Genomic DNA, 13,990 nt, shown 5'->3' with positions numbered 1-13,990 from the left:
ACTTTGTGACAGACCACCCCAACTTTACCGTTCTTTTCATAATCTTCACTTTTCAGCATTATGGGTGTCGCCTGTACCATCCTCGTGAGTCAGACTTTCATATATTCTTGTGCCCTCAAGGACCTGTTTTAGCATGTAGTCTGTATTTCAAACTTGCGGTGCTGTTCGCTGCTGTGATATTCTTTTCACCTGGTCCTTTCCTTTATATTCACATATTACATCGTTTATTAGTCGATGATTAATAGCTTTTTCCTCTTAACTGCTTTTTTTTAACTTTATCTAATTTTGTACATTGTTTCTCTTAGAAATCGCATTTCACATCGTTGAATTTGATGTCTCCGTAGCTTGGTAAGTGTCCAAGTCTCACTGCCGTGGAGGAGTTCAGGAATTCTTATTCTTTTACATGATTTAATTCAAGTTTCTTTTCTTGCTTTATTTCTTAATATTCTGCTCATGGTGAGTGCCGGTGGCCAGCACATTTCCAATCTGCCGCTTGTTCTGGAGTCGGAGGAATGTGCGTTCCACGCCGTCTACCGGCAGCTGGTGATATGTGCAGGCCGCATATGGGAACGACACGCGCACGCGGGATGGGGGATGAATGAGTCTGCCGGCCATTGTAGCCGAGCGGTTCTAGGCGCTTCGGTCTGGAACCGCGCGATCGCTAAGGTCGCAGGTTCGAATCCTACCTCTGGCATGGGTGTATGTGATGTCCTTAGGTTAGATAGGTTTAAGTAGTTCTAAGTCTAGGGGACTGATGACCTCAGATGTTAAGTTCCATAGCGCTCAGAGCCATCTGAACCATCTGAGTGAGTCTGGTGGTGCTCTGCAGGTGTATTGTGGACTGGTGACAGGCTTTTTGCTGCACGTAATTATGTAACTTCGTTTTGAAGATGTGAAATGAATCGTAATGTGTCAGTAACCAATGCAGATAACGAGAGTGGCTAGTATGTAGAAATAGGAATCTTTTGGTTATATAATTTTGACTGGATGATTTATTGTATTCTGAGCTAGAGCTAGACGTTGTACTGTTTGACGGTGGTATCTGAAGGAATGAGGGCCATGTAGTACGTTCTGCAGCTGCAAATTTCAATGTAGTCGAAGTCTTTTCCGAATAACGGATGTTAACTGCAGCTGTAAGGAGCTTTGTGTACCCATAGTGCAGGTCGAGGGATGAATTAGAGACTTCGTGTGCGCTGCAAACTATTATTCGGGTGTTTTTGGTTTCCTTTCCGTAACATATCTTAAGCTACAGCAGTGATTTGTGCGTAGTTGTTATTTCGCGTAACATGTGGTGACTGGACAGTTATTATGCCTCCCACAATTTGCCGAATTTTACCATGTTGTTAGTTATATGGGCAGTTGTGTTGTATTAATGGTGTGTGGGCGCACTGGTTATTTAACCAACTTTTTTTTTTCTTTAAGAAAAACCTCCCTGGGTTAGACTTGATTAGAGGTGGTCTATATTGTATATGTGAGGTATCGTGTCAAATGGAGTTTGGCTGATAAGTTCCTAGTGGTTTAAATCTTAACACATACGTGACACAGCTGATGCGCATAACGACAGGTCGCCTCCTTTGAGATTTAATTGAAATAACACATGCATACAGAGTGTCCCACATAAAACCAGTACGCCTCACAAACTGGTTAATCACCTGTGCAGTGGCAACACTGTTCCGGAAGATGGCTACACTGCATTTTACGAGAAAAAATTGAGTTCAGTTGCGCTTCAAGCGTCAGTATTTGTGAGAAACTCGTATTTTTCATGTGTTAAGGAAATGGAGCAAATTGCTTTAGAAAAGCGAACTGTTTTTGTGGACTGTTACATAAAGATAGGCTCCATCAAGGCTTGTGCTGAAATGTTTCAGCCGAAGTATCCAGGGAGGAAACTCCCACGACCAGCGTTATTTAGCATCTGCACAAGAAATGGGTGGCTGTGCGATCTGTTCAGAATGTGCAGAGGAATATGCGACCGACAGTGAGAAGACCAGAAACTATGGACAGAATTTGCTCAGACGTTACGAGCTGTACCCGCAAGTCAGTAAGGAAGTTGTCGCTGCAGGTTGTTGTATCCCTTACATCGTGTCATCGAGTACTAAAAGATATGAAAGCAGAAGCCTTTCGTGCGAGTATGGTGCAAGAGTTGAAATTTGAATATCAGGAATAAAGAGTTCATTATTTTAAGTGGCTGTCAATTGCTAACAGTTTCTTGGACCCCTTGCTTCACTACATGTGAGATGGAACCTGGTTCCATCTGCCACGTTATTTTAACTCCCAGTACTGCAGGTGCAGGTAGCAGGACAAACCACATATTCTGCTTGAAGAACCTCTCCACTCAGAGAAAATAGGTGTTTGGTGTGCATTGTCCGGCATGCATATTAGGCCCTCATTTTTCAATGACACGTTAAACTGTGCCAGATATCTATAGATCTATGATTCTTGCTATGCACAATTAACATATGCAAAAAAGCTGTATGCAGTATTCCAACAAGATGGAGCGCAGCTCACATATCTAAACAAAGTATGAACCACATCACGGTGTTCCCTAAAGACAGACTTGTCAGTAGAGGCGTCTGACCACCAACGTCCCCGGACTTAACATCATCTGATTTTCATGTATTTGGCACCTTACAATGCAAAATGATTGTTGACAATTCTCGCACAGTACACAATCTTAAATAGAAGATTTAAAGAGAAATTAACATTGTGCCTACAGATTTACGACGTGTTGTTGGTAACGACACCACACGAAGTCAGCGATGCCTTTATGCCCATGGCCATCACTTCCAGAATCTCTTATAAACAGGTGAGTCCGTGTGAATTTTAAAATTTTCCCGGCGAATTGACTGTTCAAATAGGTGTAAGAGTGTGAACATGTGAGTCCGTGTTTTTTTGAGCTTACAATTATATATTGTTATTAAGGTAGTTCATTGTTAATTGAGTCTTTGGCGTGAGGGGTACCAGTTTTATGTGGGAACGATATATTAGCACTGGAGGTATTAATTGATTTGGGAGATTACCATCTAAATGTTAACCTACCTGGCCTATGTTAGAAATGGGCTACTGATCGAAATAGAATAAGGAAATTGTATGCTATCGAGGGTCTAATCAATGCTTCAGGTTTATGTAGAGACAACAGTAGAGATGTCGGAGCATGTCTGGAATTTTGGACATTATTTCATGCCAAGATTTTGAACTTTTAATGATTTTAATAAATGAATTTTACAACATTTTTACGGAATTGTGGATTACTGTGCTGAATATCAAAACTATTACATGGTAACTGATGGTTAAATGAACTTGCGTCTTGATACTTGTTTCCTGATTGGCAGTTAGTTTAGACTGTGCAGACGGTAAACCTTTTGGGTGTTGTTTAGTAGTTGAATAATTGCGTCGTGATGTTTGCAGGGCTAAATTAAATTAGACAAGATTGTTTAGGAATATAAATATGTAATGAGTGGTATATTAACTCTGCCACAACGCCATTTCTCCCATGTAAGATTTACAAGTCCCCTCACACACACACACACACACACACACACACACACACACACATTTCGGTGTTTTACAAATAATACTCTCAGTTGCATGGAGATTCTCTCTATTGACGTAATATTAATAACAAAAAATATTCACCAGGTGCTGCCAGCCAGATTTCAAAGACCACGATCTGAGATTGTTAGCGACGAGAAACTTGGTAAAACTGAACCAAAAATAATCTCAAATTCTAATTACTGCCGTACGACAGGGATTTCCATCCGATTCGAATGGACAGAAGTGTGAAATGAAGTTTAAGGATAAAAAAAAGGGTGGAACAGTTCAATGTAGAATCTACTACTATCAGTGAAAGACGAAGCGTCGAATCTCCATCTTGCGACTATTCCTAATTCCTCCCAAATTATCCAAGCAAAACATAATATGACCACAGTAGAAACACATTTATGTCATTTATTAACACGTCGATATTCAACATCAACATTATAAACATTTTAGAACATGAAATAACAGTAGTTGAACTGATTTCTCTGTCTTTACGTCTGACTCTTCTGCGAACGGCTGTGTGCCGATGATGTCGATATGGACTTCCCAGCACGGCTTACGTGCAGAACGCCGCCTCCCAGGGTGTTCCCAAGTGTTCCTCCTAGACTGCCAACGGTGTCTCCCAGACCAACGTCCACCGCGGCCGATCTTCGCGTCGTGGTGTTCTGGGCGTCCGCTGGGCCAGCCATCACCAGTACGGCAGTCACAACCAGCGCTGCCATAACCAAACTCTGTAATAAAACAATTACCTGCGAATAACTTATTTCAGTTACCTACTTGTACTTAACATGCTTTCTTATGCTGGAACCCCAATAACAGTTGTGACTGCTGTAAATTCGACGTATGTGATAACAGCTTACGTTAGCAGGTAGTACTGCAAGGGCTGAAATTCATTCATTCCTGTTCTTTCAGCTCCGTCATGGAAGGTAGCCTTTGGGGAAATGGATCAACTCAAGCTATACGTTTATCTATTTAGACTGACAAAATTATAGTTTACAAACATATACTTCAAACCGATAAAAGATAATGTGAAGCAGGTGGAGCAAGGTGTCCCACCTAACGCTGCCACCTCATATTTCTGAAATAACCCGAATTTGAGAAGTGCAATTGATCAGGAATTCACCTATGTCCGGGTCTCATACGAAGGCTAAGAATTCACAATCCCTGCAAGTGAACAAACATCACGTTCAACACAAAGTTACGTTTATTCTTTTTTTTAATGGCACATGTATTATTTCTATCAAAAGGAAAGCTAAAGGTACATCTAGTGCTGGCAGACTTGCTTACATTATACCTTGCGGAACACTTGAAATAATGGAAACGATGCGGCAGTTACTGCCGTAATGGCGTAATGGCTTAATGTGGGTTGGCTGCATCATGCGAAAGTCTGCGGTAGGCAACCGTTTCTGTTATCATTATGGTAGAAACTGTGGCGCCGTTGCCATCCTTTAAAGTCTACGTATTTCAGAAGGTATGAAGTTTAGAACAGTGAACCAGTCTGCCGTCACTAATTTTACCTGTAGTTTTCATTTCTGTACAAAAAACCTACACGTTCCACTTAATTTTTTTATATTCTATTATAAGTGCGAGTGCATGCACGATAAGTAAATATATAAACTGAAGAACTGACAGTAGCTGAACGAAGCTGAGGCAGCCATTTGCCACCTTAGTTGGATTCCTGCCAGTTGACTGCTGCAAGTGTTGCGTCTGCAAAGTCTCTCCAGGTACTCATGAATTTTCTTTTTGGGCAGCAGTGAAAAATGTGGTGCAGTGTTTGTTCTGAAGTTCCACAGTATCATTGGTTGTCGTCGTACATTCTCCATTTATGTAAAGTTGCTCGGCTCACAGTTTGTCAGGTTGTGATACGGCTGAGGGATATATATATTGCTTCGCTCCCGAGGGTTGGATGGTTGCGTATATTTTAAGTATCTTCTCACAATCATGGAATGACATTCACTAATTTGTCTATTACTATCTTACATTATAGCTTTCTGGTGCGACTTGTCTATTCTTTACACAGATTTCTCTAGATTTTAGTTGGGTGAGTCGTAAAGTTTTCAGTGTTACATAAATTGGTAAATCTCTCGATTATTTTAGTTTCGGCCACTCATTTGTCGTCGGAGATTTGGTAGTACAATATTTGCAAGTATTGTCAGCCTTGGTATTCGAGTGAATTTATGAGTTCCTGTCATGATCTACATTTCATCACTTAGATGGATATCGATGTTGTTGACATGGATCCTTCTACTCCAAATAGGAGAACATTATTCGGCAACATGATTTAAACTTTCTTTTACTGTCGTTCGTAAGATGTTTGTTTTAGATCCGCTTCTAGCACTAGTCAGTTTTTGTAATATATTTCTTGATTTTAGCATTCATCGATGAAGCTGATGTCTTCAGTCTGAAAACAGGTTAAATGTAGTTCACCGCGCTTGTTATCCTGAGCAAGCCTCTTCAATCCGCATAATCACTGCATCCTACATCCATCAGAATCTGCGTGCCGTATTCATCTCTAGGCCTCCCTCCATAAATTTTACCCTCCACGCTGCCCTGCAGTACTAAATTAGTGATCCCTTTATGTCCCAGAATTTGTTCTATCAATCGATATCTTCTTTTAGTCAAGTCATGTCAGAAATTTATTTTCTCTCCAACCCTATATCTTACCTTCCCATTGGTTACATGATCTACGCAACTGATCTTCAGTATTCTTCTGTAGCGTCTCATTTCAGAAGCTTCAGTTCTCTTCTTGTCTGACCTGTTTATCGTCCATGTTTCACTACCATAGAAGGCTACACTCCAGACAAGTATTTTCAGAAGAGAATTACTGACACATTAATCTGTAATCTATGTTCACAAAATTCTCATCATAAATGGTTTTCTTGCCATTTTATATTCTCCCTACTTCGATCATCATCAGCAATTTTGCTGCCCAAATAGCAAAATTCATCTACTACTTTGACGGCCTCATTTCCTAATCCAGTTTTCTCAGCTTACTCTGACTAGTAGTAATCGGTAAAAAATAAATGATGCCTATGCAATAGTAATACTAGTTGACATAGTAACTGCAGCTCATAATTCGCACTGACAGATCTGCAGGCGTGACAAATACTTTGCTAAATTTTGAACAAGGAAGTATCTGGATTTATTTCTTCATTGGAAAAAGACACGCACTTTGCAAATGCTAACTGATGCCATAGCAAACCTGGACGCCTCTAAGTAAAAAACGTGGTGCCTTGGTAACACTTGTGTGACCAACCGCAAGGTAGTTAAAAACAACAGATATAACAATATAGACATTTACTAGCTGAATAACTGTATATGTTAATGGTTAAATTATATCCTCTAGGTAAGTAACTAATAATTAACTAAAATTACAGTAAGTCACTATCATACACTATGAACTAAATGAGATCAATCTCCATACAGCTGACTTTGTGTAGTTGAGTGTTTCAAGATACACAGCTATGACTTAGAGTAGTTGCTCCAGCGAGTGTTTGTCAAACGTTGAACTGATCACTGTTACCTACCTCCAGTTTACGTCCGCCATTTTCACACGTTGTAAAGTTCTGGTATGTATCATCGAGCTTCTGTACCCTTGATAACCAAGCTCGTTATCTCTGAGGTGCGTGATCTTAACAGCTTTCAATTCAATTTCACTTATACGACTTTGGAACTAATTTAGCGGATCAAGTATAAAGGGACGTACAGTTTAACGTCTAGAATAATGATGCTACTGCTCATTTATACACACATCAAAAAAATGTTTTGCGTCACCCCGGTTCTCAGAACTCCTGAAGATACACGTTTACTGTGGATATTGTATCGCAGACACAGTCCCTTTGACTATTCAGAGATGCCACTAAGCGCCCCCCCCCCCCCCCCCCAAAGATAAAAACAACCATGCATGAGCAGCGCCTATTACACGCAGGGTGTCCGACAGCCGATTAGTTCCAGTCATTTCACCAGCAAGGAGGTACACGGCTCGTGTTATCTGTAGTTCAACCATGCCTAGAAGGACAATACAGCGGTTCGATCGCGTCCGAATTGTTACTTTATGCCAGGGAGGGCTCTTAACAAAGGAAGTGTCCTGGTGTCTCGGAGTGAACCAAAGCGATGTTGTTGGGACATGGAGGAGATACAGAGAGGTAGGAACTGTCGATGACATGTCTTGTTAGGGCTGCCCGAGGGCTACTACTGCAGTGGATGACTGCTACCTAAGGATTATGGCTCGGATGAACCCTGACAGCAACACCACCATGTTGAATATTGCTTTTCGTGCAGCACAGGACGTCGTGTTACGACTCAGTCTGCGCGCAATAGGCTGCATGATGCACAACTTCACTCTTGACTTCCATGGCGAGGTCCATCTTTGCAACCACGACACCATGCAGCGCAGTAGAAATGGGCCCAACAACATTCCGTATGGACCGCTCAGGATTGCCATCTCTTCACCCATAAGTGTCGCATATAAGAGTACCTTCAACCAGACAATCGTCGGAGAAGTGTTTGGAGGTAACCAGGTCGGGATAAACCCCTAAGACACACTGTCCAACGAGTGCAACAAGGTGAAGGCTCCCTGCTGTTTTGGTGTGGCATTATGGGGGGGGGGGGGGCGACATATGCCGCTGATGGTCATGGAAGGGGCAGTAACGGCTGTACGATACGTGAATGCCATACTCCGACCGATAGTGCAACCATATCGGCAGTATATTAGCGAGACATTCGTCTTCAGGGACGACAATTCGCGCACCATCATGAACATCTTGTGAATTACTTCCTTCAGGATAACAACATCGCTCGACTAGGCTAGCCAGCATGTCCTCCAGACATGGACGCTATCGATCATGCCTGGGATAGATTGAAAAGGGCTGTTTATGGACGACGTGACCCACCAACCACTCAGAGATCTATGCCGAATCGCCTTTGAGGAGTGAGACAATCTGAACCAACATTGCCTTTATGCACTTGTGGATAGTACGCCACGACGAGTACAGGCATGCATCAATGCAAGAAGACGTGTTACTGGGTATTAGACATACTGGTGTGTACAGCAATCTGGACCTCCACTTCTGAAGGTCTCGCTGTATGGCGGTACAACGTGCAATGTGTGGTTTTCATGAGCAATAAAAAGGGAGGAAATGATGATTATGTTGCTCTCTTTTCCAATTTTCTGTACTGGTTACGGAAGTCACGGAACCGAGGTGACGCAAAACTTTTTATTGATGTGTGTATTTACGTAGGTTGTATAACGGAGCTAAGACAGCAGTAACGAATCCTACGTCCTTATGCCCAAGTCGATCGGTTAAGAACCATTGTTAGGTACATTAATATTGTGATTAGAGTACACATTGCGTGCATGAATGTTGACCTCTCGAAAATGTGACTTCATTGGATTATAACTACGCTATCTGTTAAAATGTTGTAATTTATCTGGTAAAGAAAAAAATAAACTTGCCTAACTCTATACAAGAAAAAACTAATCGCTTTTACCGTGACAGCGGATAGAGTTATAGTTCACATGCATATCATTTCCTGTGTCGATGTAAAAGTTAGCCGCACGGGATTAGCCGAGCGGTCTGGGGCGCTGCAGTCGTGGACTGTGCGGCTGGGCCCGGCGGAGGTACGAGTCCTCCCTCGGGCATGGGTGTGTGCGTTTGCCCTTAGGATAATTTAGGTTAAGTAGTGTGTAAGCTTAGGGACTGATGACCTTAGCAGTTAAGTCCTATAAGATTTTACACACATTTGAACATTTTTTTTTTTGGTAAAAGTTAAATGTGCTTGTGTGAATATTGCGGGAGGTCGCTTGTATTTCCCTACTGAATCCAATTATTTTGCTGTTGCATTAGAATTTAATTCGTTAATCGATCGTCGACGTAGTTATCTGTAGTAGGCAGTGCAATTTCGATCAAACGAATAATCATTGCACTTTGTTCTGGAATTCCTCATGTGACGATGCAGTTTTGGACACTGAGTTAATTGTGAACAGACCGCTTTTATGTACATAATTAAAATAGTGTATCGAAAAATATGGGTTCTAGTCCTCTAAAAATTGCTCAACCTTCCTGGACTTTGGTGCACTGGGCTAATAGAGTTAGCCTTGCAAAGGAGCTACAGTCTGCGTTCAAAGATAATGGATATTCTCCACATAAGATTACCACAGGTTCAAGGAAGAAGGAACGTGAACACCTACACGAACATGAGGAGAGGCAGTGGTTCAAGTCAAGGGTATTCCTCCTGTACGTCGGCAATCTTTCGTCGAGATTAGGCGCAATCTAAACAAAACGTTACGTCAAAAAGTAATCTTCCGCCCATATGCAAAGACTTCTACTCTCCACGGCTTGGCAAAGGACGATGTGGTATTGTGAAGGGCTGGAATCTACGGAATACCTTGCCAGTGTGGCAAAGCCTACGTAGGTCAGACAACACTCATAATGTGATAAAGACGCCTTGAACATGATCGACACACTCTCTTTGCAGCCCAATGACTTAGCCATAGCTATGCATTGTATCTCCACAGACCATTTCGTGGATTACCCTGTCACAAAAATGCACTCCGCTATTAAAGAATCACAGGAAATACATTTAGCGCAACATCCTGTTAATCGCGATGCCGCGTTCAACCGGATAAGGCGTGGAGCCCAGTAATTTCTTTAATTTGTGCAGGAAGAAAACATTTCGTGACGAATGACACATCTAGTGACATTTAATTTTATTAATTTGGCATTTGATTTTTATCTCCGCCAGTGCGCATTCCGACAGAGAGCGCTCTTGTAGTGTCACCATTACACATGCGAGTGCGCACAGCAGATGCAACATTCTAAGACGGCTATAAACTCGACTGAGGTCTCTCATGCAGCGATAGCCTTTGCGAGTGCGTCTCCGCGCCAATTTTTGGTATACAGTTAGCGATGAGAATTAGCAATCTCTAGTGCAAAACACTCAACCGAAATGTCTTTGAAGACAGGTCCTCCGAATTAGAAACCCTGTATCTGACGTTTCAGTCACATTAGAGCATACACACTACTAACTGAGTCAAACTCAATACGACGGCGTTTAGGAAAAGTTAATATTGCGATTAACAAAAGTTGACTTAGTTATTAATGTGACATCTTTGGAATATTACTCTCTCATCATTTCAAAAACCTGCTGATAAGATATAGAGAGAAAAAGAATGTGAGGTGCATGACATTCGAACGAAACAAATTAGAATAACAGAGAAAACGACAAACTCTCCAGCACACTGCCGCTCTAACAATGATATTTTAAAATAGGTACCGAGCGACGTAATACAGGGGTTAACACAGTGGTCCCGCATTCAGGAGGAAAACCAGATACATACAGATCTTCCGATTTAGGTTTCCTGCAGTTTCCCCAACTTGCTTGCGGGAAATGTTAGAATGGTTCCTCTGAAAGGCAACCACCGATTTCCTTCGCTGTCCGTATCCTTCCCGAGCTTGTGCTCCGTTTATAATGATCTGACCTCGACGTTAAACCCTGACCTCCAGTACTTCCGTTTTGTACAACCGAAGAAAACTTTTTATGGAACCGTGAAATATTACATGCTTAAAACTTCCCAAAGACAAATGTTACATCAATAAATTCTAACTGATAATAGCATAGAAGTGAGATTCTCTTACCGTTGCATTTAACTTTTGACTAACCATTGCTTCGACTTCTGTTGCACTGTGTATGCTGCTGCGAAGTGGAGGTATATATACAGTGGATTATCTCCTTGCGTGTCGGGAAGTCACCACTAGAGTCGTGGTCGCAGCGGGTGGGAACGTTGATAGTGATTCCAGAGGGAAGGTCATTCTTCGCTAAGCTTTGCTAATTACATCCGCTAACCGTCAACAAATATGACTTTGTCTGATATCACTGGACGGCTCATATTTCCTGCGCAACTCTTTTGAATATCTGAAAGAGCTCTGTAAATTAAGTAATCGTAACATGGAAGTATACCTGTGCATTGTTTCCATGCAGGTGAATTATTTTTGAGAGAAATTGAAGCATAGCATGTAGGTATATCAGGTTCCACAGTGACAGATTTTTCGATACTGTCGTAGTCAGTATGAAAGATAATGTTAATCATTCACACTAGACGAATAAGAGAGAATATTGAAAGATAGAACTCTTAGAAGCAATGAGACTCTGGTGAAAAATTTGATTAGAAAAGTCATTGGGTTTCAGCATTTCAAGCATTTATTTAAGATTGTCCAGCGGTCTTCTCGGGAATTGCTCAAAACATTATTTTTCTCCGTCGATCTTAGGCGAATCACATTATAAGAATTATGTATGCTGAGCAATAAAAATCCTGAAACAACGAGTTTAAAAACTGTTGAGATTCGTCTGGATTTCATAATCAGCACCTTGCTTTAGCCCCTACACTCTCCAGTTTTTAGACAACCCCTCGGTTACATATAAAATCTCCGGACCTATAAATTTCTTTGTTTGTACATACATTCAGTCTTACACCGTTTGATGCTTCATGTGACAGAAAAGAAAGAACGTGAATCAGAACATTTGTTTCAGTGACACTGTATAAATCATCATAATATTTTCGAATGCTTCTGACATGTGTTGCAAGGTGTGTTTCTTTCCTCGCTTTTGATGCTATTTTACATGTAGGATTAGTTTAGCTCTAAGTGTACATTCCACAAACTCTTCATACACTTTTTCCTCTGTCTTTCATATTTCTTTCAAATGTTCAAATGTGTTTGAATTCCTAAGGGACCAAATTGCTGAGGTCATCGGTCCGTAGACTTACACACTACTTAAACTAACTTAACGCTAGGGGCAACACTCACACCCATGCCCGAGGGAGGATTCGAACCTCCGGCGGGAGGGGCCACGCGATTAGTGATATAGCGCCTCATACCTCTTTGAACAGCTCCGTAATAACATATGCATGCATCTAATCCAGTTCATTAATGAAACATTTTGAGCTAACAGTAATAAAACTACCCCATAATATAAACATACTAATTCCATCCAGAACGTAGGCATCTACGTACTGACAATTTGTATTTATTCGCAATATTGCGGTGAATACACAAGACGCTAGTCAATATGACCATAATCTTTTCCATCCCCGTAGTACTTTGTAATTTCTGCCACCAAAATCGTCCACTATTTGAAGAAATCGCGCGCTAATTGAAAATGTTAATAGTGTGGGTTGCATTTAATTATTATTCTTAATCAGTTCATTTTACGGCGTTGTCACTTAAGTATCTTGTGTTGAATATACCAGGGAGGATTAAGTTTTGTCTTAATCCCTACATATATTTCGAGAACGTTGTAGTGAAATTCGGCTGAAGGATTCTAGCTATCTAGATAATGAGAAGACGTCTGAAACTATTTCAGATAGGAGCCTCAAATTGATAAATTCTTAAGTGTTAAAAGATAACAGTGACAACTAGTCAATATTAGTGAACAATGTCTTTTCCTCTACAGTCATTATCAACGCGGCCACATGCTGCGACCTCACCTATTGCGACGACGTCATGAAACGTGAGACGACAGGGTATGGTATATATATCCTATTTCTTGGCCATGTGTCCACTGTTACAGAAAATGGAACAATGGTTTGTGAAAAATGCGAGGCAGGTTAATATGATTTCGCTTGTATATTTATACTTCAGTGGTTCCAAATTTCTCATACCAATCTTTGTAGCTCAGAAATCCTTTAAACCGTAAAACAACTTACAAATTAGTAAGGTGCCTCATACTTTGCCAGCGGCCTTGCCGCAGTGATAACACCGGTTCCCGTCAGATCACCGAAGTTACGCGCTGTCGGTTTGGGCTAACACTTGAATGGGTGACCATCCGGTCTGCCGAGCGTTGTTGGCAAGCGGGCTGAACTCAGCCCTTGTGAGGCAAACTAAGGAGCTACTTGATTGAGAAGTAGGGGCTCCGGTCTCGTAAAAGGACGTAGGGCCGGGAGAGCGGTGTGCTGACCACATGCCCTCCATATCCGCATCAAGTGACGCTTTTCAGCTGATGATGACACGGCGGCCGGTCGGTACCGTTGTGCCTTCATAACCTGTTCGGGCTGAGTTTAGTTTCTTTTACCTCATATTTTATAAGCTCTTTCTTAGAATGCAAGGACTACACTAAACTACGGGGGGCACCTCTACTCCTAATTTATTTGATATGGAAGTCAGTATATATCTTATTTCTCTCCGATTTTTGTGTGACCGTGTTTATAAATTACAGAGCGTGGAAAGCTTACCATTCCATAATGGTGGTAATATACACTGGCGGAAAAGAATCGCAACACCAAAAGGGAGTTTTGCGATATAAACAGACGTTGGTAAGCGCCTCTGTACATCTGATACATAATGTCTATTCAAACTTCGCGCGAGTGGCGCCACTATATGAATGCAAATCAGATTTGCTGTAAATACTCGATCGTGGTCTTATGATAGCTCTGAGATTGGGCGTGGTGAGATTGTGT

The 13,990-nt window shown here is 41.5% G+C and overlaps 1 long non-coding RNA gene across 1 annotated transcript; it reads right to left on the bottom strand.

Annotated features, from left to right (window-relative positions):
- Positions 1-3,918: 3,918 nt before the first annotated feature.
- LOC124803046 lies at positions 3,919-11,221 on the bottom strand. Its single transcript, XR_007017185.1, has 2 exons — positions 11,175-11,221; positions 3,919-4,268 (listed from the first exon to the last, which is right to left on the bottom strand). It is a non-coding gene; the product is annotated as an uncharacterized LOC124803046 (long non-coding RNA).
- Between the last annotated feature and the right edge of the window lie 2,769 nt (positions 11,222-13,990).

The sequence above is a fragment of the Schistocerca piceifrons genome, chromosome 6 (assembly GCF_021461385.2).
Source record: "Schistocerca piceifrons isolate TAMUIC-IGC-003096 chromosome 6, iqSchPice1.1, whole genome shotgun sequence".
NCBI lineage: Eukaryota > Metazoa > Arthropoda > Insecta > Orthoptera > Acrididae > Schistocerca > Schistocerca piceifrons.
This window is presented reverse-complemented; position numbering and strand designations above follow the sequence as displayed.